The following is a 23,341-nucleotide window of genomic DNA, read 5'->3' as shown; positions in this document are numbered from 1 at the left end:
ATAAGGCGGTGGGGTTGCTTAATCCACACAAACTAAAACATATTCCATACCCACACGGGCTCGCGGGAATGAGATGGTGGTACTACTTGTGCCAGTAGCTCAAGTAAATCCTTTGCCGTAAAATGGAACCGCTCTGCTGCATCCTGGCCCGGGTACATGGCTCAGGTATCCTGGAAGGATATTGACCGCATTCCGTCAGTAGAGGATGCCTGGTTATTCTTTAAAAGTGCTTTCCTCACCATCTTAAATAAGCATGCCCCATTCAAAAAATGTAGAACCAGGAACAGATATAGCTCTTGGTTCACTCCAGACCTGACTGCCCTTGACCAGCACAAAAACATCCTGTGGCGCACTGCATTAGCATTGAATGGACCCCGTGATATGCAATTTTCAGAGATGTTAGGAACCAATATACACAGGCAGTTAGGAAAGCAAAGGCTAGCGTTTTCAAACAGAAATTTGCATCCTGTAGCACAAACTCCAAAAGGTTTTGGGACACTGTAAAGTCCATGGACAATAAGAGCACCTCCTCCCAGCTGCCCACTGCACTGAGGCTAGGAAACACTGTCACTACTGATAAATCGGCTGGCCATGCTTTCCACCTGGCTACCCCTACCATAGTCAACAGCCCTGCACCCCCCACAGCAACTTGCCCAATTTCTCCTTCACCCAAATCCAGATAGCTGATGTTCTGAAAGAGTTGCAAAATCTGGACCCCTACAAATCAGCCGGGCTAGACAATCTGGTACCTCTCTTTCTAAAATTATCTGCCGGAATTGTTGAAACCCCTATTCCTAGCCTATTCAACCTCTCCTTCGTATCGTCTGAGATCCCCAAAGATTGGAAAGCTGCCGCAGTCTTCCCCCTCTTCAAAGGGGGAGACACTGTAGACCCAAACTGCTACAGACCTATATCTATCCTACCCTGCCTTTCTAAGGTCTTCGAAAGCCAAGTTAACAAACAGATCACCGACCATTTCGAAATCCACCGTACCTTCTCCGCTATGCAATCTGGTTTCAGAGCTGGTCATGGGTGCACCTCAGCCACGCTCAAGGTCCTAAACGATATCATAACCGCCATCGATAAGAGACAATACTGTGCAGCTGTATTCATCGACCAACTACTGGTGAACCAGGAGAGGCAGTCAAAACAACGGCGCGGTCTTCTGGTCAGGCTCCGTAGACAGGCAGATCGCCCACCACTCCCGAGTATACTACTTGCCAATTTCCAGTCTCTTGACAACAAGGTAGACAAATTCCGAGCAAGGGTTGCCTTCCAGAGAGACATCAGAGATTGCAACATTCTCTGCTTCACGGAAACATGGCTCACTCGGGATACGTCATCAGAGTCGGTACAGCCACCTGGTTTCTTTACGCATCGCACCGACAGAAACAAACATCTCTCTGGTAAGAAGAAGGGCCTTATAATTAACGAGTCGTGGTATGATCATAACAACATACAGGAACTCAAGACCTTTTGTTCACCTGACATAGAATTCCTTACAATCAAATGCCAACCGCATTATCTACCAAGAGAATTCTCTTCGATTATAATCACAGTCGTGTATATCCCCCTCCCAAGCAGACACCTCGACGGCCCTGAAAGAACTTCATTGGACTCTATGTAAACTGGAAACCACATATCCCGAGGCTGCATTTATTGTAGCTGGGGATTTTAACAAGGCTAATCTGAAAACAAGGCTCCCTAAATTTTATCAGCATATCGAATGCTCGACCCGGGCTGGCAAAATCCTGGATCCTTGTTACTCTAACTTCCGCGACGCATACAAAGCCCTCCATCGCCCTCCACCCTCCATGCTCCCAGCCTATAGACAGAAACTAAAACAGGAAACACCTGTACTCAGGTCTGTTCAACGCTGGTCTGACCAATCTGATTCCACGCTTCAAGATTGCTTCGATCACGTGGACTGGGATATGTTCCGGATAGCATCGAACAACAACATTGATGTATACACTGATTCGGTGAGCGAGTTTATTAGCAAGTGCATCGGTGATGTTGTACCCATGGTGACTATTAAAACCTTCCCCAACCAGAAACCGTTGATTGATGGCAGCATTCACGCAAAACTGAAAGCGCGAAGCACTGCTTTTAATCAGGGCAAGGCGACCGGAAACATGACTGAATACAAACAGTGTAGCTATCCCCTCCACTAGGAAATCATGACTCAGTTTCGTCATCATGAAGTGCTTTGTGAGACTAGTCAAGGATTATATCACCTCCACCCTACCTGACACCCTAGACCCACTCCAATTTGCTTACCGCCCCAATAGGTCCACAGATGACGCAATCGCAATCACACTGCACACTGCCCTAACCCATCTGGACAAGAGGAATACCTATGTAAGAATGCTGTTCATCGACTACAGCTCAGCATTTAACACCATAGTACACTCCAAACTCGGCATTAAGCTGGGTCTCGACCCCGCCCCTGTGCAACTGGGTCCTGGACTTTCTGACGGGACGCCCCCAGGTGGTGACGGCAGGAAACAACATCTCCACCCCGCGATCCTCAACACTGGGGCCCCGCAAGGGTGCGTTCTCAGCCCTCTCCTGTACTCCCTGTTCACCCATGACTGCGTGGCCATGCACTCCTCCAACTCAATCATCAAGTTTGCAGACGACATTACAGTGGTAGGTTTGGTTAACAACAACGACGAGACAGCCTACATGGAGGAGTTGAGGGCCTTCAGAGTGTCGGGTCAGGAAAATAACCTCTCACTCAACACCAACAAAACAAAGGAGATGATCGTGGACTTCAGGAAACAGCAGAGGGAGCACCCCCCTATCCACATCGACGGGACAGTAGTGGAGAAGGTGGAAAGTTTTAAGTTCCTTGGCATACACATCACGGACAAACTGAAATGGTCCACCCACACAGACAGCGTTGTGAAGAAGGCGCAGCAGCAGAAATTTGTCTTGTCACCAAAAACACTCACAAACTTTTACAGATGCACAATCGAAAGCATCCTGTCGGGCTGTATCACCGCCTGGTACGGCAACTGCTCCGCCCACAACTGTAAGGCTCTCCAGAGGGTAGTGAGGTCTGCACAACGCGTCACCAGGGGGCAAACTACTTGCTCTCCAGGACACCTACACCACCCAATGTCACAGGAAGGCCAAAAAGATCATCAAGGACAACAACCACCCGAGCCACTGCCTGTTCACTCCGCTATCATCCAGAAGGCGAGGTCAGTACAGGTGCATTAAAGCTGGGAACGAGAGACTGAAAAACAGCTTCTATCTCAAGGCCATCCGACTGTTAAACAGCCATCACTAACATTGAGTGGCTGCTGCCAACATACTGACTCAAATCTCTAGCCACTTAATAATTAAAAATTGGATGTAATAAATGTATAACTAGTCACTTTAAACAATGCCACTTTATATAATGTTAAAATACCCTACATTACTCATCTCATATGTATATACTGTACTCTATACCATCTACTGCATCTTGCCTATGCTGTTTGGCCATCGCTCATCCATATATTTATATGTACATATTCTATTAATTCCTTTACACTTGTGTGTATAAGGTAGTTGTTGTGAAGTTGTTAGATTACTTGTTAGATATTACTGCATGGTCGGAACTGGAAGCACAAGCATTTCGCTACACTCGCATTAACATCTGCTAACCATGTGTATGTGACCAATAACATTTTATGTGATTTGATTTGATTTACTTCTCAGACAGAGTTCAGTGTGTCAAATCGGAGAGTCTGTTGTCCAGACCTCTGGCCGTCTCTATGGGGGTGCCACAGGGTTCAATCCTCGGGCCGACTCTTTTCTCTGTCAGAGCAGCTCACAGATCACTGCACCTGTACATAGCTCATCTGTAAATAGCCCATACAACTACCTCATCCCCATACTGTTATTTACTTTATTTATTTTGCTCCTTTGCACCCCAGTATCTCTACTTGCACACTCATCTTCTGCACATCTATCATTCCAGTGTGTAATTGCTGTATTGTAATTATTTCGCCACTATGGCCTATTTATTGCCTTACCTCCCTTATCCTACCTCATTTGCACACACTGTATATAGACCTTTTCTATTGTTTTATTGACTGTATGTTTGTTTATTCCATGTGTAACTATGTGTTGTTGTTTGTGTTGCACTGCTTTGTTTTATCTTGGCCAGGTCACAGTTGTAAATGAGAACTTGTTCTCAACTAGCCTACCTGGTTAAATAAGGGTGAAATAAATAAATAAAATAAAAAAAAATACACAATATCGTCCATCCCTCCGGACCTTTTCTCCACCTTAGCCGTGCCATTGACCACCATTGCCATTTAAACCACAAAGTCCGGGGCCTCCCGAATGGCACAGCGGTCTAAGGCACTGAATTGCAGTGCTTGAGGCGTCACTACAGACCCAGGTTCGATCACAACCGGCCGTGACCGGGAGTCCCATAGGGCACACAATCTGCCCAGCGTTGTCCGGGTTAGGGGAGGGTTTGGCCGAGGGGTTTTACTTGGCTCATCGCGCTCTAGCAACTTCTTGTGGAGGGCCGGGCTCCTGCAGGCTGACTTCGGTCGTCAGTTGGGCGGTGTTTCCTCCGACACATTGGTGCAGCTGGTTTCCAGGTGCAGCTGGCTTCCAGGTTAAACGGGCGGGTGTTAAGAAGTGTGGTTTGGCTCGTCCTGTTTTGGAGGACGCATGGCTCGACCTTCACCTCTCCCGAGCCCGTTGGGGAGTTGCAGAGATGAGACAAGAGTGTAATTGGATATCACGAAATTGGGGAGAAAAAGGGGGTAAAATACAACAACAACAACAAAAAAGTCCACCTTCTTCAAATGCAACATCTCCGGGTCCTGCTGATGAGAGGGCATTCCTGCAGCCTGCAGTGAAGGCCTATCCACCCCCATGGGCTCTTCAGTACCATTCACTCCCTCAACCTTCCTGACAACCGCTGCATATGACATATACTGGTTGGCCCTGAACCAGAATCTGGGTATACATTTAACTTGCCATTCACCAGCTTTTCAAGCTTAATAATGTCAAAATAAGTTTGGGACTTCGGAAAGAATTCAGACTCCTTGACCTTCTCCACATTTAGTTTTGTTACAGCCTTATCATAAAATTTATTAAATTGTTTTTTCCCTCTTCAATCTACACACAATAACCCATCATCACAAAGCAAAACAGGTTATTAGACATTTTTTGCTAATTTATAATTTTTTAAAAGCTGAAATACCTTATTTACATAAGTATTTAGACCCTTTGCTATGAGATTCGAAATTGAGCTCATGTGCGTCCTGTTTCCATTGATCATCCTTGAGATGTTTCTACATTGATTGGACTCCACCTGTTTTTGCTTTGTCATTATGGGGTATTGTGCGTAGATTGATGAGGGAAAAAATCGATGTAATCCATTTTAGAATCAGGGTGTAACGTAACAAAATTTGGAAAACGTCAAGGGGTCTGAATACTTTCCGAATGCACTGCATACTGTGTATACTGAACAAAATATAAATGCAACATGTAAAGTGTTTCATCAGCTGAAATAAAAGATCCCTAAAATGTTCCATACACACAAAAAGCGTATTTCTCTAAAATGTTGTCCACAAATTTGTTTGCATCCCTGTTAGTGAGTATTTCTCCTTTGCCAAGATAATCCATCTACTTGACAGGTGTGGCATATCAAGAAGCTGATTAAACAGCATGATCATTACACAGGTGCACCTTGTGCTGGGGACAATAAAAGGCCACTAAAAATGTGCAGTTTTGCCACACAACACAATGCCACAGATGTCTCAAGTTTTGAGGGACCATCAATTGGCATTCTGACTGCAGGAATGTCCACCAGAGCTGTTGCCAGATAATGTAATGTTAATTTCTCTACCATAAGCCGCCTCCAACGTTGTTTTAGAGAATTTGGCAGTACATCCAACCGGTCTCACAACGACAGACCACGTGTAACCACGTCAGCCCAGGACTTCCACATCCGGCTTCTTCACCTGCGGGAAGTCAGTTTCTGACAAACTGTCAGAAACCGTCTCAGGGAAGCTCATCTGCGTGCTCGTCATCCTCACCAGGTTCTTCACCTGACTGCAGTTTGACGTCATAACCGACTTCAGTGTGAAAATGCTCACCTTCGATGAACACTGGCATACTGGAGAAGTGTGCTCCTCACGGATGAACCCTGGTTCCAACTGATGGCAGACGTATGACGTCGTGTGGGCGAGCACTTTACTGATGTCAACTTTGTGAACAGACTGCCCCATGGTGGCGGTGAGGTTATGGAATGGACAGGCATAAGCTACAGAAAACGAACACAACTGCATTTAATTGATGGCAATTTAAATGCACAGAGATACTGTGGTGAGATCATGAGGCCCATTGTTGTGCCATTCATCGGCCTCCATCACCTCATGTTTCAGCATCATAATGTATGTCCCCTTGTAGCAAGTATCTATACACAATTCCTGGAAGCTGAAAATGTCCTGCATACTGGCCTGCATACTCACCAGACATGTCACCCATTGAGCATGTTTGGGATGCTCTGGAAAACGTATACGACAGCGTGTTCCTGTTCCCACCAATATCCAGCAACTTCACTCAGCCAGTGAAAAGGCGTGGGACAACATTCCACAGGCCACAATCAACAGCCTTATCAACTCTATGCGAATGAGATGTGTCACACTGCATCAGGCAAAAGGTCATCACACCAGATACAGACAGGTTTTCTGATCCACAGCCCTGCATTATTTTTCTTTCTCACAATATACAACACACAAGGCAGGGTCACATTACAAATACTAGCCGACATGACAACACTAACATACAATAAAACTATTTACGTACTGTTTGAGTTTGAGTTTGAGTTTATTTTTACAGGGACAGTGCACATTAATCAACGTTTCAGTAAAAGTTCCGGTTTTAGCCAGCCGGCTAATTTTCAACCGCAGTCCCTGGGCAGGTTATTAAAAACAATTACAATATAGACAATAGCAACATAGAACAAGCAAGACATAGCAACATAGGACAAGCAAGACGTAGCATACAGACAGAGCAACATAGAACAAAAAGCAGCAAGACAAAATTCATAAAAGCAACGAAGTGTTTCCACACCTCACAAGTTACAGACAACAGACATGGAAAGCGGCAACACACAGCTAGGGACCATGTTCACAAATCTGATTGACCTTTAGCCATGTCTTCAAGCATTTTGTGAAAGTGTGATATGTGGTGCAGTTATGTGTGTCTGATGGCAGTGTATTCCAGACATGGGAAGCTCTCACAGAAAAAGCGGATTTACTAAAGGTGCTTTTCCTTAGGGGAACTATACAGTCACCTCTCATGGCAGACCTTGTGGATCTGCTGCCATATGTTTGGGTTTTCTGTTTAACAAAAATACTGAGTGGAGGGGGAGCCAAGCCATTTAGGATCTTGAATACAAGACATGCACCGGTGTATTGCACAAGATTTTCCCAACTCAGGAGCTCATGCTTTCTGAGGATGTGACAGTGATGATGGCTATTGGGCTTCCTATCAAGCACTTTGAGAGCCTGTTTGTAGACAGACTGAATAGGTCTTACTGTTGTACAGCAAGCTTGGGCCCAACTAGTCAAGCAGTATGTTAAGTGGGGGAGTATCATAGATTTGAAGTACAGTTTTGCTACCTCTGTAGTCAAACAATTTCGTATAAATCGGAAATTAGCTAGGTTGAATTTGGTTATTTGAATTACCTTTTTCACATGCTTTTTAAAAGAGAGGTTGGAATCAAGTATGATGCCAAGGTACTTAAAATCAGATACCACCTGGAGCTTCTCCCCTGACACATAGACATCTGGCTCAGTAGCATCTGTTGCCCTCTTTGTGAAGAACATGCAAACAGTTTTTTTCACATTGAGATGCAAACACGAGTCACTGAGCCACTTTGTAACCTGGACCATTACAGTAGTGAGTTCTTGTGCAGCTTGTTGTTTGCTCTTTGCATGCACATATATCACTGTATCATCTGCATACATTTGAACTTCAGACCCAGTACAGACAGAAGGCAGATCATTAATGTACAGGCTGAACAGGAGGGGCCCCAGTATTGACCCTTGGGGCACGCCCACATCATAGCTAAGAGTGGGCGACAGCTCATTGCTCACTCTGACACACTGAGTTCTGCCTTCAAGGTATGATTTCATCCATCTCAAGGCATCGGGGGAAAAGTTGAACTTGGACAATTTTGTGATGAGAATCTCATGGTTAACAGTATCAAAAGCCTTCCTTAGGTCCAGAAACACAGCCCCAACAACGCCCCCTTTGTCCATCTTGGACTTCACATTTTCCAGAAGAAAGCAGTTGGCCGTTTCTGTGGAGTGTTTCGCTCTGAAGCCAAACTGCATGGAATGTAATGTGAAGGGGCTGTTGTTGAGGTGGGCAATCAGTTGTTCTGCTACACACTTTTCAACAACCTTTGACACCACAGGTAGTATACTAATGGGCCTGTAGTTACTCACGTCAGCAGGGTCGCCTGATTTAAAGATGGCCGTTATTATGGCCGACTTCCATACCCTTGGAAACACCCCGAGACCAATAGATGTGTTGGTGACCTTAGTAATGGGGCCAATGAGTGACTCTTTGTAGTTTTTAAGAAAGGTAGAGTCCATCCCAAACACATCTTTGGCTTTAGAGTTCTTTAGTGAGCTAATCACCTTGTTCACCTTTGACTCAGAAACCTCCCTTATGATGAAGACAGGTTGAGCATCATTTACTAGCACTGAGCCCAATAAACCAGTGGAGGGGTTCTGTGTCAGTACCCTGACAGAGTCAATAAAGTAGGAATTGAAGGCTATTGCTATTTCGACTGCATCCTGTGTTAGATTGTTATTCACCATGATTTCTAGTCTTTTTGCAGTGTTACTATGGTCTTTCCCTGTTAACTTTTTTAGATTCTCCCAGATCAGTTTAGAATTTCCCTTTGCTTCACCAATTATGTTAATAAAAAAGTTTGCCTTGGCCTGTCTGATTTCTTTCATCACCTTATTTCTCAACATGGTAAACCTACGTCTGTCATGCTCTAATTTGGATCTTAGGGCTATTTTTAGATAATAATCTCGTTCTTTCATCAATTTCCAGATTTCTCCATTTAGCCAAGGAAGAGTGCTCTTTTGGCCAGGTTTGGATTTGATTTTCTTTAGGAAACCATTTAATGTAGTCTGGATTGTGGATAGAAAAACTTGACTATCAGCTTCCACGTCTGCATAGGACAAGAGATCATTCCAGTTAATTCCCTTAATTGCCTTTTCAAAATAGCTTAATTCACTCTTAGGTATTCTTAGTTGATCAGGCTTTCTAACAGTAGAGAGGTTAAACCTGCTCTTAGACAGCTTTCTGGCTATAAGTGTCAGATTATGATCAGATAGCCCAGTAACCATATTGAATGATTTAGTCACTCTCTCTGGTTTATTACTGAACACCAAATCAATCTGTGTTTTAGAGCAACAAGTCACCCTGGTTGGCCCTTTAACTAGCTGTGTAAGGTCAAAGGTATTAGTGATCCGTTTGAGGGTTTTCCTACAACACTTGTCTTCATAATTAATGTTAAAATCTCCCATTAAGATGACCTCTTTCCCAAAATCACATTCCCTAAGCATGTTATTAAACTGATCAAAAAACACACTTTTGGTGGAAGGTGGCCTATACATTCCAATGAGGGTAAAATACATTTGGGGAGACAGTGTAACGTTCAGGCCAATACATTCTAGTTCATTATCACATGACCACTCAATTTGTTTACATCGGATATGTTCTAATGTAAATCATCACACCCCCTCCTCTTCCTTCAGTCCTGTCTCTCCTGAAAACATTGTAGCCAGGCACAATCAAAGCAGCAGATGGAGAGTTTTTATGGAGCCATGTCTCTAAGAGGCAGAGAAAGTCAAGGTTGGAGTCTGTGAGTAGATGTTGAATTTGATCACTTTTTGGAATGACACTACGAATGTTCAAGTGCCCCCCTAGTAGTCCCTTGGGCTTAGCTCGTTGTTCCCAGATGACTCGAGAGTGATTGACACATTGAAAAAAGTTAAATTTTCTGTGTTTTCTGACGGCTGGGTTTAGGCCGTTTTGTTTCGTTTTGATTAGGGGCAGTTCGGTAGTGCAATTAACAATCCCTCCCGTCTGCACTGGATGCGGGGAACTAATTAAAACAGCTTGCGTACCAGAAGCAGAGTCAGGGATCGCATATAGCGACTTTGGTATGTTTGAAGAGTCAAAATCTATCCTGGAGCCGGGTGAGTCGAGAGAAACCATAGGACCATAGCACTCACCCACTTCCACAGCGGCGACGATCAGTGGACGAGGCCATCCACCGCTTTCCACTCCGGTGCGTATCGCTGGCTCGGTGATGTTGGGCCCAGGATTGAGTTGCACATCCCCGGAGAGCAGGAGGGTAGTGAACAGGTAGTTTAACAGTTTCCGATAAATGTTGGACTTGTGTTTGTTACGCCTAAGCGGTTCAGTAGAATAAGGAGCGAGGTAGACTTGGCCATTATTCAGAACATTATGGTATGCTGTGTACTGTCCGCTCCCGTGGAACGGTGAACCAATGTGTTTGGTGTTGACTGTAAGGAGTCAATTATTTGAGTGCACAATATGACATTTACAGAAGGGAAGTAGAGTTTACAATAAAAATATATATTTATATTATTCTCAGAAAAGAAAATGTGGCCCACCCTTACCATGTAGGTCCATTGCTTGGTTAAGAGTTGTTGATATATGATAGAGTTTTACATTATACATCTTATGCATCAACAGTTTTTGCCTGAGTTTTGTCAATCACTGCCACTGATCTCTCTATACGACCAATATCTTGAAAATATGATAGCCATGTTTGAGGCGAGAGGATTGTAGGGGTAATCCAAGCACTAAGGATAACCTTTTTTGCTGCTGTTAACCCCGCATAAATGACGATTTTCTGAACCAGTCACAATACAAAAAAAAGAGTCATCATTCAACAAAATCAAATGTGTATCTTTGTTCACAGGGATACCCATCAAGGAAATTTGAAACGTGACCAGAACTGACAGGACATTCCCAAAACATGTGCATTAGTGTTCCAACAGCATTCATATGGCATCTATCACATATTGAAGTAGGAATCAGCTTCATCTCAAAATATCTAAATGGGGTTGCTGGGTTTTTAGAGGTAACAAATACATTTCCCCAACTGGTATCCCAGTTCAGGTCATGCCCCAATGCCTGCATTTTGCGGTTCCGTTCTAGACTGACACCCAATGTGGAGCATTCAACAGACAGCAAGCAATCATAAGTGGCAGAGACCATTTTAGAAGTTAATGAAGGGTCTATCCATGTAAGCATTATGTGGGATGTTAATTAACCGGTCATCCCATGGTACAGCATACGTTTTTAACGAAGATCTTAACTGTAGGTATATTTATTTATTTAAATGTTTTTATTTAACCTTTATTTAACTAGGCAAGTCAGTTAAGAAAAATGTCTTATTTAAAATGACGGCCTACCAAAAGGCAAAAGGCCTCCTGCGGTGATGGGGCTGGGATTAAATATAAAAATGTATTAAATAAAAATATAGGACAAAACACACATCACGACAAGAGACAACACAACACAACATTACATAAAGAAAGACCTAAGATGACAACATAGCAAGGCAGCAACACAATATGACAACGACATGGTAGCAACATAACATGGCAGCAGCACAACATGGTAGCACCACAAAACAGGGTACAAACACTGTTGGGCACAGACAACAGCACAAAGGGCAAGAAGGTAGAGACAACAATACATCACGGAACGCAGCCACAACTGTCAGTAAGAGTGTCCATGATTGAGTCTTTTATTGAATTTTTTTTAGATAAAACTGTCCAATTTGAGTGTTTGCTGCAGCTCGTTCCGGTCGCTAGCTGCAGCGAACTGAAAAGACGAGTGACCCAGGGATGTGTGTGCTTTGGGGACCTTTAATAGAATGTGACTGGCAGAACTGGTGTTGTATGTGGAGGATGAGGGCTGCAGTAAATATCTCAGATGGGGAGAGTGAGGCCTATAAGAGGGTTTTATAAATATGCAACAATCAGTGGGTCTTGCGACGGGTATACAGATTAGACCAGTTCACAGAAGAGTACAGAGTACAGTGATGTGTCCTATAAGGAGCATTGGTGGCAAATCTGATGGCCGAATGGTAAAGAATATCTAGCCGCTTGAGAGCAGCCTTACCTGCCGATCTATAAATTACGTCTCCATAATCTAGCATGGGTAGGATGGTCATCTGAATCAGGGTTAGTTTGGCAGCGGGGGTGAAAGAGGAGCGATTACAATAGAGGAAACCGAGTCTAGATTTATCTTTAGCCTGCAGCTTTGATATGTGCTGAGAGAAGGACAGTGTACCGTCCAGCCATACTCCCAAGTACTTGTATGAGGTGACTACCTAAAACAGGGAATTTTTACTAGGATTAAATGTCAGGAATTGTGAAAAACTGAGTTTAAATGTATTTGGCTAAGGTGCATGTAAACTTCCGACTTCAACTGTAGATGTTAATGCAGTCCTGAGTTATTCAAGAGTAAGTGGTGAGTCTAGGAATCTAGATTGCTCTTAGCAGAGTTTGGGAAGATCCAATGATGATAAGAAGTGTGTCCTCTAACTATGATCAGGGTCTGCCTCTGACATATATACAGTACCAGTCAAACGTTTTGACACACCTACTCATTCAAGTTCTTTTTTTAAATGTTTACAATTTTCTACATTGCAGAATAATAGTGAAGACATCAAAACTATGAAATTGTCACACCCTGATCTGTTCACCTGTCTTTGTGCTTGTCTCCACCCCCCTCCAGGTGTTGCCCATCTTCCCCATTATACCCAGTGTATTTATAACTGTGTTCTCTGTTTGTCTGTTCTCTGTTTTGTTTGTCAAGCCTACCAGCGGTTTTCCCCTTGCTCCTGTCTTTTTCTAGTTTTCCCGGTTTTGAACATTCTGTCTGCCCTGACGCTGAGCCTGCCTGCCGTTTTGTACCATTGTCACACCACCCTGGATTATTGACCTCTGCCTGCCCTGACCCTGAGACTTCCTGCCGTTCTGTACCTTATGGACTCTGATCTGGATTACTGACCTCTGCCTGCCCTTTTGTTTTGCTTGCCCCCTGTTCTAGTAATAAACTTTTGTTACTTCGACACTGTCTGCATCTGGGTCTTATCCTGAAACATGAAAGAAATAACACATATGGAATCATGTAGTAACCAAAAAAAGTGTTAAATAAATCAAAATATAGTTTATATTTTAGATTCATCAAAGTAGCCACCCTTTGGCTTGATGACAGCTTTACACACTCTTGGCATTCTCTCAACCAGCTTCATGAGGAATGCTTTTCCAACAGTCTTGAAGGAGTTCCCCCTTATGCTGAGCATTTGTTGGCTGCTTTTCCTTCACCCTGCGGTCCATCTCATCCCAAACCATCTCAATTGGGTTTAAGTCGGGTGATTGTGGAGGCCAGGTCATCTGACGAGGCACTCCATCACTCTCCATGGTCAAATAGCCCTTACACAGCCTGGAGGTGTGTTTTGGGTCATTGTCCTGTTGAAAAACAAATGATAGTCCCACTAAATGCAAACCAGATGGGATGGCGTACCGCTGCAGAATGCTGTGGTAGCGATGTTGCTTAAGTGTACCTTGAATTCTAAATAAATCACAGACAGTGTCCCCAGCAAAGCATCCCCACACCATCACACCTCCTCCTCCATGCTTCATGGTGGGAACCACACATGGGGAGATCATCCGCTCACCTACTCTGCATCTCACAAAGACACATCGGTTGGAACCAAAAATCTTAAATTTGGACTCATCAGACCAGCGACAGATTTCCACTGGTCTAATGTCCATTGCTCATGTTTCTTGGCCCAAGCAAGACTCTTCTTCTTATTGGTGTCTTTTAGTAGTGGTTTCTTTGCAGGAATTCGACCATGAAGGCCTGATTCACACAGTCTCCTCTGAGCAGTTGATGTTGAGATATGTCTGTTACTTGAACTCTGTGAAGTATTTATTTGTGCTGCAAATTCTGGGGCTGGTAACTAATGAATTTATCCTCAGCAGCATAGGTAACTCTGGGTATTCCATTCCTGTGGCGGTCCTCATGAGAGCCAGTTTCATCATAGCGCTTGATAGCACTATCGCACTTCTGACCATAGTTCTTTTGTATTTTCTTTGTTTTAGTATGGTCAGGGCATGAGTTGGGGTGGGCAGTCTATGTGTGTTTTTCTATGTTGGGGTTTTGTGTTCGGCCTGGTATGATTCTCAATCAGAGGCAGCTGTCTATCGTTGTCCCTGATTGAGAATCATACTTAGGTAGCTTGGGTTTCACTTTTGGTTTGTGGGTGTTTGTTTCCGTGTCAGTATTTGTCGCCACACGGTACTGTTTCGTTCGTTCACTTCGTTTGTTGTTTTGTTCCAGTGTTCTGTTTTGTTTATTAAAAAGACATGAACACTTACCACGCTGCGCTTTGGTCCGATCCTTTTTCCACCACAGACGATCGTTACAGTTCTTGAAATGTTCCGTATGGATTGACCTTCATGTCTTAAAGTAATAATGGACTGTTGTTTTTCTTTGCTTATTTGAGCTGTTCTTGCCATAATATGGACTTGGTATTTTACCAAATAGGGCTATCTTCTGTATACCACCCCTACAACTGATTGGCTCAAACGCATTAAGGAAAGAAATTCCACAAATATACCTTTAACAAGTCACACCTGTTAATTGAAATGCATTCCAGGTGACTACCTGCTTTTTGTATATTTTTATTTATCCTTTATTTAACTAGGCAAGTCAGTGAAGAACAATTTCTTATTTACAATGACGGCCTACACCAGTCAAACCCAGACGATGCTGGGCCAAATGTGCGCTGCCCTATGGGACTCCCATAGGCCGATTGTCATACAGCCTGGATTTGAACTAGGGTGTCTGTAGCACTGAGATGCAGTGCCTTAGACCGCTGCGCCAATCGGGAGTCCCCCAAAAGTTTTGATGTCTTCGCTATTTATTATTCTACAATATAAAGAAAAACCCTGGAATGAGTAGGTGTGTCAAAACTTTTAATTGGTACTGTATATATTTTTTATTTGGGGCTTTGCCCCACCTGCCCTGAATGACCGGTCGCCACTGCCTATGCATGATTGATAAATGAGGCCCCAGGTTATTTGTAATCCCCAGAACACACACACAACAGCAGACAGGAATGCAGGTAAGTCTCAAAGTTTTATTACAAGTAAAATCATGAAGGAGTGCTATTACACTTGTGTAGACTAGGACTGAAAACAAAAGCAAAAAGAGTACATTATAGCCAGGGACTTGGTTTTAGAAGTGGGCGGGACACAATCTGGCGGGGGGGGGGGGTGGGGGGGGGGGGGTCTGGGGATCCTACCCCTGATTCTTTTGGGGCATCTAAAGCTAATTTCTTGCATTTTTACATAATCCAATATGTTGTCTCCATTTAGAACAAAAAGTAAACAAAAATGCCCAGTCATCAAGCTAGGTAAGAGATCATTATTAAATATGTTTAAGTGATTAATACGACTGAACTAGATAATTCAATAAAAGGTCATTCAATAATAAATATTGTGTTGCACCTTTAACCAATAGCGTAACAAATTAACAACTCTTGAAAAAAATGTAAAAACTTTTGATTGTCTTTATTAAGACATCCTCTATGTCAAATTTCAGTCAGACCGACCAACCAGCCCGAGCCGCCTGCACGCCTGACCCTTACCAGTCTAGTCCATAACTCTCCCAACACAATTTCCTTCACAGTTCACACCTTACATTTTTTTTATTCCCATGGGAAAGGTTTGGGAAAAATAAAAGAAACAAAAAAAAATCCCCACACACATCAAATAAATAATAACACCTCCAGCAGAGGAATAACATTACTGAGTGCATGTAATTCAGTTTCACTGACATATACTACATTCTCTGGATGGCCTTAAACTGCAGTAAATAATATCTGAGATGATATGAACATGACTGGGCATTCAAACATGTGAGAATAAAGTGTTTGATCTGCAAAAATTTCACCTCATGTCACGTATACTCCCTCTCTGGCCTCTAGGTCATCAGGCTGCTGATTATCCCGCACACCTGTCACCATCGTCTCTTGCACCAGCGCCTCATGACACTCACCTGGACTCCATCACCTCAGCCGGCTCGTCGGGCTATCATGCCTCCGCCGGATTGCCAGGCTCCCCTGCTTCCACCGGCTCGTCAGGTTCTCATGCCTCAGCTGGCTCGCCAGGCTCCCCTGGCTCAACCAATCTGTCAGGTTCCCCCACCCCAGCTGACTCAACAGGTTACCGTGCCTCAGCTGGCATGACAGGTTCTCGCACATCGGCAGGGGTGACAGGTTCTCGCGCATCAGCAGGGGTGACCGGTCCGCTCCTGATCCCCGGGTTCGTCCCCTTTGATGGCGTCCTGCGGCTGGAGCCGCGCGTCGGGAAGGGGGTACTGTCACGTATACTCCCTCTCCGGCCTCTAGGTCATCAGGCTGCTGATTATCCCGCACACCTGTCACCATCGTCTAATGACACTCACCTGGACTCCATCACCTCCTTGATTATCTTCCCTATTTCTGTCACTCCCCTTGGTTCTTTCCTCAGGTGTTATTGACTCTGTTTCATGTCAGTGCGTTGTTTTGTGTTTTGTGTTTATTTATTAAAACACTCACTCCCTGTACTTGCTTCCCGACTCTCAGCGCACTTGTTACACCTCACCTCCATCACAGACTGGTCTTCCCTGGCTGCCTGACCCTGTTGAGACCACTGTCACCATCTGATCCTCCAATAATGAGGCATGACAAATAATGACCTTGGTGTACATTCATACATGATATTATCCAAGAATAGAATCAATGGTCCAATAGTTGAAATGACCATTATTCCCAGATCCCGGACTGTAGCTTTAAACTTAAGCTGCTGTCCTGTTCAAAATGGAACTTAGTGTCATTCACTGATATTGTTAACTTCTTCTGGCTGCAGGGGCAGTATTGAGTAGCTCTGATAAAAGGTGCCCATTTCAAACGGCCTCGTACTCAATTCTTGCTCGCACAATATGCATATTATTATTACTATTGGATAGAAAACACTCTCTAGTTTCTAAAACCGTTTGAATTATATCTGTGAGTAAAACAGAACTCATTTGGCACAAACTTCCTGACCAGGAAGTGGAAAGTCTGAAAACTATGCTCTGTTCTAGGTCCTGCCTATAAATGGGCATGATACGTATTAGTATACATGCACGTCATACACCTTCCCCTAGATGTCAAGAGGCAGTGAGAGAAGAAATGGAGTGTTTATCTTGGTCTGAGGTGGAATAAATCCTCTTGGAATGACGTGTCACCCATTTCCGGTTTTCTGGAAAGCGCGAGGATGGACCTGGAATTGCCTTCTGAAAAGCTGTCGTTATAGGCGACTACTATCTCCGGCTTTGATTTTATTTGATACATGTGACAATATCATCGTAAAGTATGTTTTTTCAATATAGTTTTATTAGATTATTGAAATTTATTCGGGACGTTAGGCGTGTTGCGTTGTGTGCCTTTGTTCAGGAAGGAGAGCTTCGCGCCACTTGGCTAGTGCGCTTGCTAATTCAAGAGGGAAAAAGGACGTTCTAAATCCAAACAACGATTGTTCTTGACGAAGGACCTCTTGTACAACATTCTGATGGAAGCTCATCAAAAGTAGGACCCATTTTATGATGCTATTTCATATATCTGTCGAACTGTGTACTATTAGTTTTGCGCCCAGGTTTTGGGCACTCGCTCGCCATAACGTAAGCCTTATGTCGTAATGAAGTTATTTTTAGAATTCTAACACTGCGATTGCATTAAGAACTAGTGTATCTATCATTTCCTATACAACATGTATTTTTTAGTAATGTTTATGAATAGTTATTTGGTCAGAATATGTGAGAGTCAGAAAAATATCCGGACGTTCTGGGAAAAAGATGCTACCTTAGCACAATGTGTAACCACTGATTTCAGCTCTAAATATGCCCATTTTCGAACAAAACATAGATTTATTGTATAACATGTTATAAGACTGTCATCTGATGAAGTTGTTTCTTGGTTAGTTTGGTTGTTTCTTGGTTAGTTAGGTTGGCTTTGTGCATGCTACCTGTGCTGTGAAAAATGTCTGTCCTTTTTTGTATTTGGTGGTGAGCTAACATAAATATACGTGGTGTTTTCGCTGTAAAACATTTTAAAAATCGGACATGTTGGCTGGATTCACAAGATGTTTATCTTTCAAATGCTGTATTGGACTTGTTAATGTGTGAAAGTTAAATATTTAAAAAATATATATTTTGAATTTCGCGCCCTGCACTTGAGCTGGCTGTTGTCATAAGTGTACCGACGTCGGGCTTGCAGCCAGAAGAAGTTAATATAGGCCTACTGCAAAATTCACCTGAGCTCCGTAGACTGGTCTTCCCTGGCTTTCTGACACTGCTGGGAGCCCTGTCACCATTTGATCTTGCTAAGACATGATGAGCATAGTGTTGTGTACTGACTGCACTAGAAGGCTGCATTCTTGCGGGATCATTGCTGCGTGGTCAGATTTTTGTGGCTGGGAGTGGGCGGTCAGACAGGCGACTTTGGGAGGACATTTTTTGGGGAGTTCGACAGATTATTTGGAAACGGTCCTCTTTCCGCTTTGTGTGCGTTAGTCAACCTATTGTATTAAAAGCAAATTTTTTGCATCATTCACAGAGTCACTTCACTGCTTCTACTTCAGTAGCCTACCTCTCCTAGTTGGGCGTGAGAGTTCAAGCGTCAAGATTGAGTCCAGGTGAGTCCAATGAATCGCTGATGCACGTGATAAGGTGTGCATAATGATGGTGACAGGAGTGTGTAGTGCAGGGCAGCCTGGCTCCCTTGAGCGCCCAGGAGGGAGAGCGGGATCAGACGTGACAGTACCCCCCTGTAGGGGCGCCACTCGGCTACCCACCTGGGTGAGCCTGACGGGCCGGCCGAGGCACGGGCTCTGGACAAGCCGGCTGGGCGTAACATGCTGACGAACCGGCAGAGGCGTGGGAGCCTGGCGATCCGGAGGAGGCGTGAAAGCCTGTCGGTCCCGCTGAGGCGTGGGAGCCTGATGAGCCGGCTGAGGTGTAAAAACCTGACGATCCGGCTGAGGCCTGACGTGGGATGGGCGCCTGCCGAGCCAACTGGGGCAAAGAAACCTCTCGAGCCAGCTAGGGCGTGGAAGCCCGACGAGACAGCTGAAGCACCCCCGGTTCAATCGGCGGCGGCCCCCGGACCCGGCGTCACCACCAACAGAAAGGCCAGCACTCCCCGATGCTTCATTTGGTGGCTTTGCATTCTGTAAGAACTGACGCTGGAGTAGAGAAGCAGGTACAGAGAGTGAACATTTAATATAGCACAGACATGGAACAGGAACCGGGTAACAGAACCGGGTAACAAAACAACAAACAACAATTAATGATGAAGCTGGGAACAGAGCTGGGGAACAGACAGATATAGGGGAGGTAATAGCACAGGTCATTGAGTCCAGGTGAGTCCAATGAATTGCTGATGCGCGTGACGAGTGAAGCAGGTGTGCGTAATGGTGGCAGGAGTGCTTAGGGCAGGGCAGCCTGGCGCCCTTGAGCGCCGGGGAGGGAGAGCGGGAGCAGGCATGACAAGAGTAGGATGCCTACATTGGCAGAGAATCAAGTGGCAGTTAACTTGAAAATGAAATGAACTTAAATATGATTACACTGTTGTTTACTATAGTGTCTGTAAATACATATTGATAATGGAAAGAAGTGGAGTGCGCTCAACCAATGTGAGTCGAAGTGCAATCAACACATGTAATCACTAAAAGAAAAAGGCACAACGCGCACATAGGTTAGGCTACTATGGTGAGAGAGCCTTTTCATTTTCAATAAATATTGATTACCCCTTTATTTGTCTCTGCTTGCAAATCCTCCTCCTAAAAGGTAGGCTATAGCCTATAGGCCTATGCAAAACTTAGCAAGTGTTGCTGTCTTCATTCTTGCTGCTTCCAGTTCAGTAGCCATACCCGTGAGATCAGGTGCGAGTGTGGTCTCAATTAAATAGAGTAGGCTATAGCCTAGGCATGGGCGGAGAAGCCCGGGGCAGTTATCGTTCCAAGGAAATGTACTTCCTAAATAGGCCTATGATTAGGCTATAGTTTACAACATGACAAATAAGCTTAAATATTGATCACCCATATTTCTCAGTCTGAAAACCTTCCCACTCCTAAAAGGTAGGCTATAAAAATAGGTCAAGGGAAAGTGCAAGTCTCTCCAACTCTGCTCTCTTTAAACTATATCTAGCATATTGGCAGATATAGCCCAGTAATACAATACAAGGGCCAATCTCTGGTAATTTAACCCATATTTTTTGTTATTTGTGCGAGTTTGATATTGCCTGTAGGGTGCAAAATTGCTGGAACCATGGCTGGCAAGTGAGCTGCGTCACATACACCTAAAATAACATTGCGTGACCAGTTCATGCGCTAGCGGGTGGGAGTCGAACAGAAAGCTAGCTGGTGCAGGCGTCAGCAGGAAGAAGAAATCGGTCAGTGCAGAACTCAGTCTGTGCACCATGATAGTGACACCTGTAACGTTAGAGCTGTTTATTACTGTGTCAGTGTGAAAAGTAGGGAATTAGCTAGGGAAACTGACAGATCAATAACGTTACATTGCCATACAGATGAATAAAACTCACATTGCAGTGAAAAAATATCAGAATATCAATTTTCAATTGTTTGGCCGATGGTTTAGCCAAGTTAATTTGCTTCTGAAACGGGACAAAACAAAGGCTTCAAAACATTGGCAAGTGCTGACCTGGCTGTGGTAGCTACTCGCTAGCGTAGCACTGCAAATAAACACTTTTTTCTGTTAAGTTAAACAGCAGGTACCTCAGTCAACTAAAGAGTAGCCAGTTTCTGCTGTGCTTGCTTTTACAACTCAGTGAAAAAGTGCAACACACACACACTGAACTATGCTCAACTCTCCTGTGCTGGTCCAGCCAGCCTTCCAGAAGCTTTGCCTTCACACAGCCTGTCGCCCGCTCCTAAATCCAGCAGGCTGAACACTCCAAACAGCCTACCCCAACACTAGGAGGCATCCGGTTGGTCGTAAAGCACATTGTTGTTGCTTTTTGTATCACATTACAATGATAAGACTGGGGGGGGGACAAAAATGCCATTTCAGAATGGGGGCGGGACATGACCCCCACCACAATATCTACATACACTATTGTTGTAATGAACATGAGGGGAGATAGAGAGCTGGTTTCAAGCGCAGGAAGCAGTAGGTGTTAATTGCAAAGGACCACAGGAGGCAGGTAGCTGGGTCCAAGGGCAGGCACAAGGTCATACACAGGGCAACAGTACAGGCTGGGAAAAGGCTAGTAACGTAGTCCGGGAGATCAGGCAATAGGTAAATAACAGGAAATCCGATAGGCTAAAGTACAGGCAGGGAATAGGCAAAAGGCATCATTAGTGAGGCAGGCAAAAACTATCATACACGGGAGGAGTAAATCACAGGGGAAAACCAGCACTCTGAAAGATGTGTCAAGCAAACAATACATCACAGTGATGGGGTGCAAAGAACTGAACTAAATAGTGTGTTATAATGACATACAGGTATGTGAACAGGTGATTCGAATTTTGGGATCTGGAGAGTGAGCTACGTTCAGGGGATCTAGGTGTTTGAGAGTGTGAGCTGGAAAGTGAGCTGCGTTCAGGGGATCTACGTGTTTGAGGGTGTGAGTTGGAAGCAAACGTTACAATTGCCTGGCCAGTTAATATCACCACACTCTGTAATAAGCTCCACTAGACAGCGACAGACTACTCTTCCCTGGCCAAAAATACAAATATATAGTGACAAGTTTAAGGTCTGTTCTTTACACACAATAAAGCTTTAAAACAATTAATCCCCAAATATCATGTAATAGTTCAGCATTGTTCTGAGAAGACATTGACATGCACACAAGTTCAACATGCTGTATAGTTTTGTGAACCCATCCTCTTAGGGAAGAACAGTAAATTAGATATCCAAAATAGTTAGTAAGGATACCTGGGGCCTATAAGTTGGATAGCAAGTAACATGAATGCATAGGCTACTACTACTACTAGGCAGATCAATGGATGTGCTGCAGGCTAACCCCGTGGCCTAGCTTAACATGTAAATGAAACACAAATAGATACATGTCCGTTTTGATTCAGAGCCCGATCTGACCAAGAAGGAATAAAACAATAAAATAAAAATGGCCCTTCTCACCACACTGACGGAGCACAGAGTTAGCAGTTATGGACGGACAGTTCCTAACTGCCCCGGGTCATACCTGTCCCCTTAGTGGTTCCTGTGGTCGGAGAGTTTTGGCAACTGATGTTGACATCAGCTGTAGGTCTCAGTGGAAACCGTGAATTCAGTAGATTGACAGCAGCTCTGTTCCTGCAGGGCAACAGGAGGGACACACAGACAGAGGGGGGGCTGAATCCCAAATCACTCCCTTCCCCTTTGCCTCTCTATTTGCGTGTCTTCGCCATATGCACAAGTGTCCCAAAGCTGAGGGAGTGAAAATGATCAAGGGTGTAGGGGCTAGTTAGACCCTCCAATAGCCACTTTGGCCAAGGCTGCAGGCTTCAGAGAGAAGTGCTATCCCGACACGCACCGCGATATGTTTGCAGTTTGTGCAATTTGATACAAAAGAATTGAGAGGCATGCCTAATTATATTACACATGCATTTGTTTATGTCTAATTTTCGAGACGTGACACATGTAACAGAGGAATCATTCAAGTCATGAGTGTGTTCTGAAGTTGATGGGTTTATTGATCCCCTCGTCACTCTTTGGAAGTGACTCTGAGTTTCGTCACTAAAACATGACAACAGAGGGCCCTCTGAGAGAGTTGGTAGAGGCGAGGTGGTGGTTTGGGATTCATCAGGGGAATCAGTGACAGGCCTGCTTTTACATAAGAGACTCATGCAGAAGCTTGTAGGAGTATGGTACGGCACAGGGGCGCAACTTTCACTGGGAAAGAGGGGTCATGTCCCCCCCTGTAACGTCCTGACCAGAGTTCTTATGTGTTTTGCTTGTTTAGTGTTGGTCAGGACGTGAGCTGGGTGGGAATTCTATGTTGTGTGTCTAGTTCGTCTGTTTCTATGTTCAGCCTGATATGGTTCTCAATCAGAGACAGCTGTCAATCGTTGTCCCTGATTGAGAATCATATATAGGTGGCTTGTTTTGTTTCCTGTCTCTGTGTTTGTGTTCTGCACCAGCTAGGACTGTGACGGTATGTTCTTTTGTTATTTTGTATAGTGTTTTTGTTTTG

Source organism: Salvelinus namaycush, chromosome 15 (assembly GCF_016432855.1).
Source record: "Salvelinus namaycush isolate Seneca chromosome 15, SaNama_1.0, whole genome shotgun sequence".
Lineage (NCBI taxonomy): Eukaryota > Metazoa > Chordata > Actinopteri > Salmoniformes > Salmonidae > Salvelinus > Salvelinus namaycush.
Note: the sequence above shows the minus strand (reverse complement) of the source record.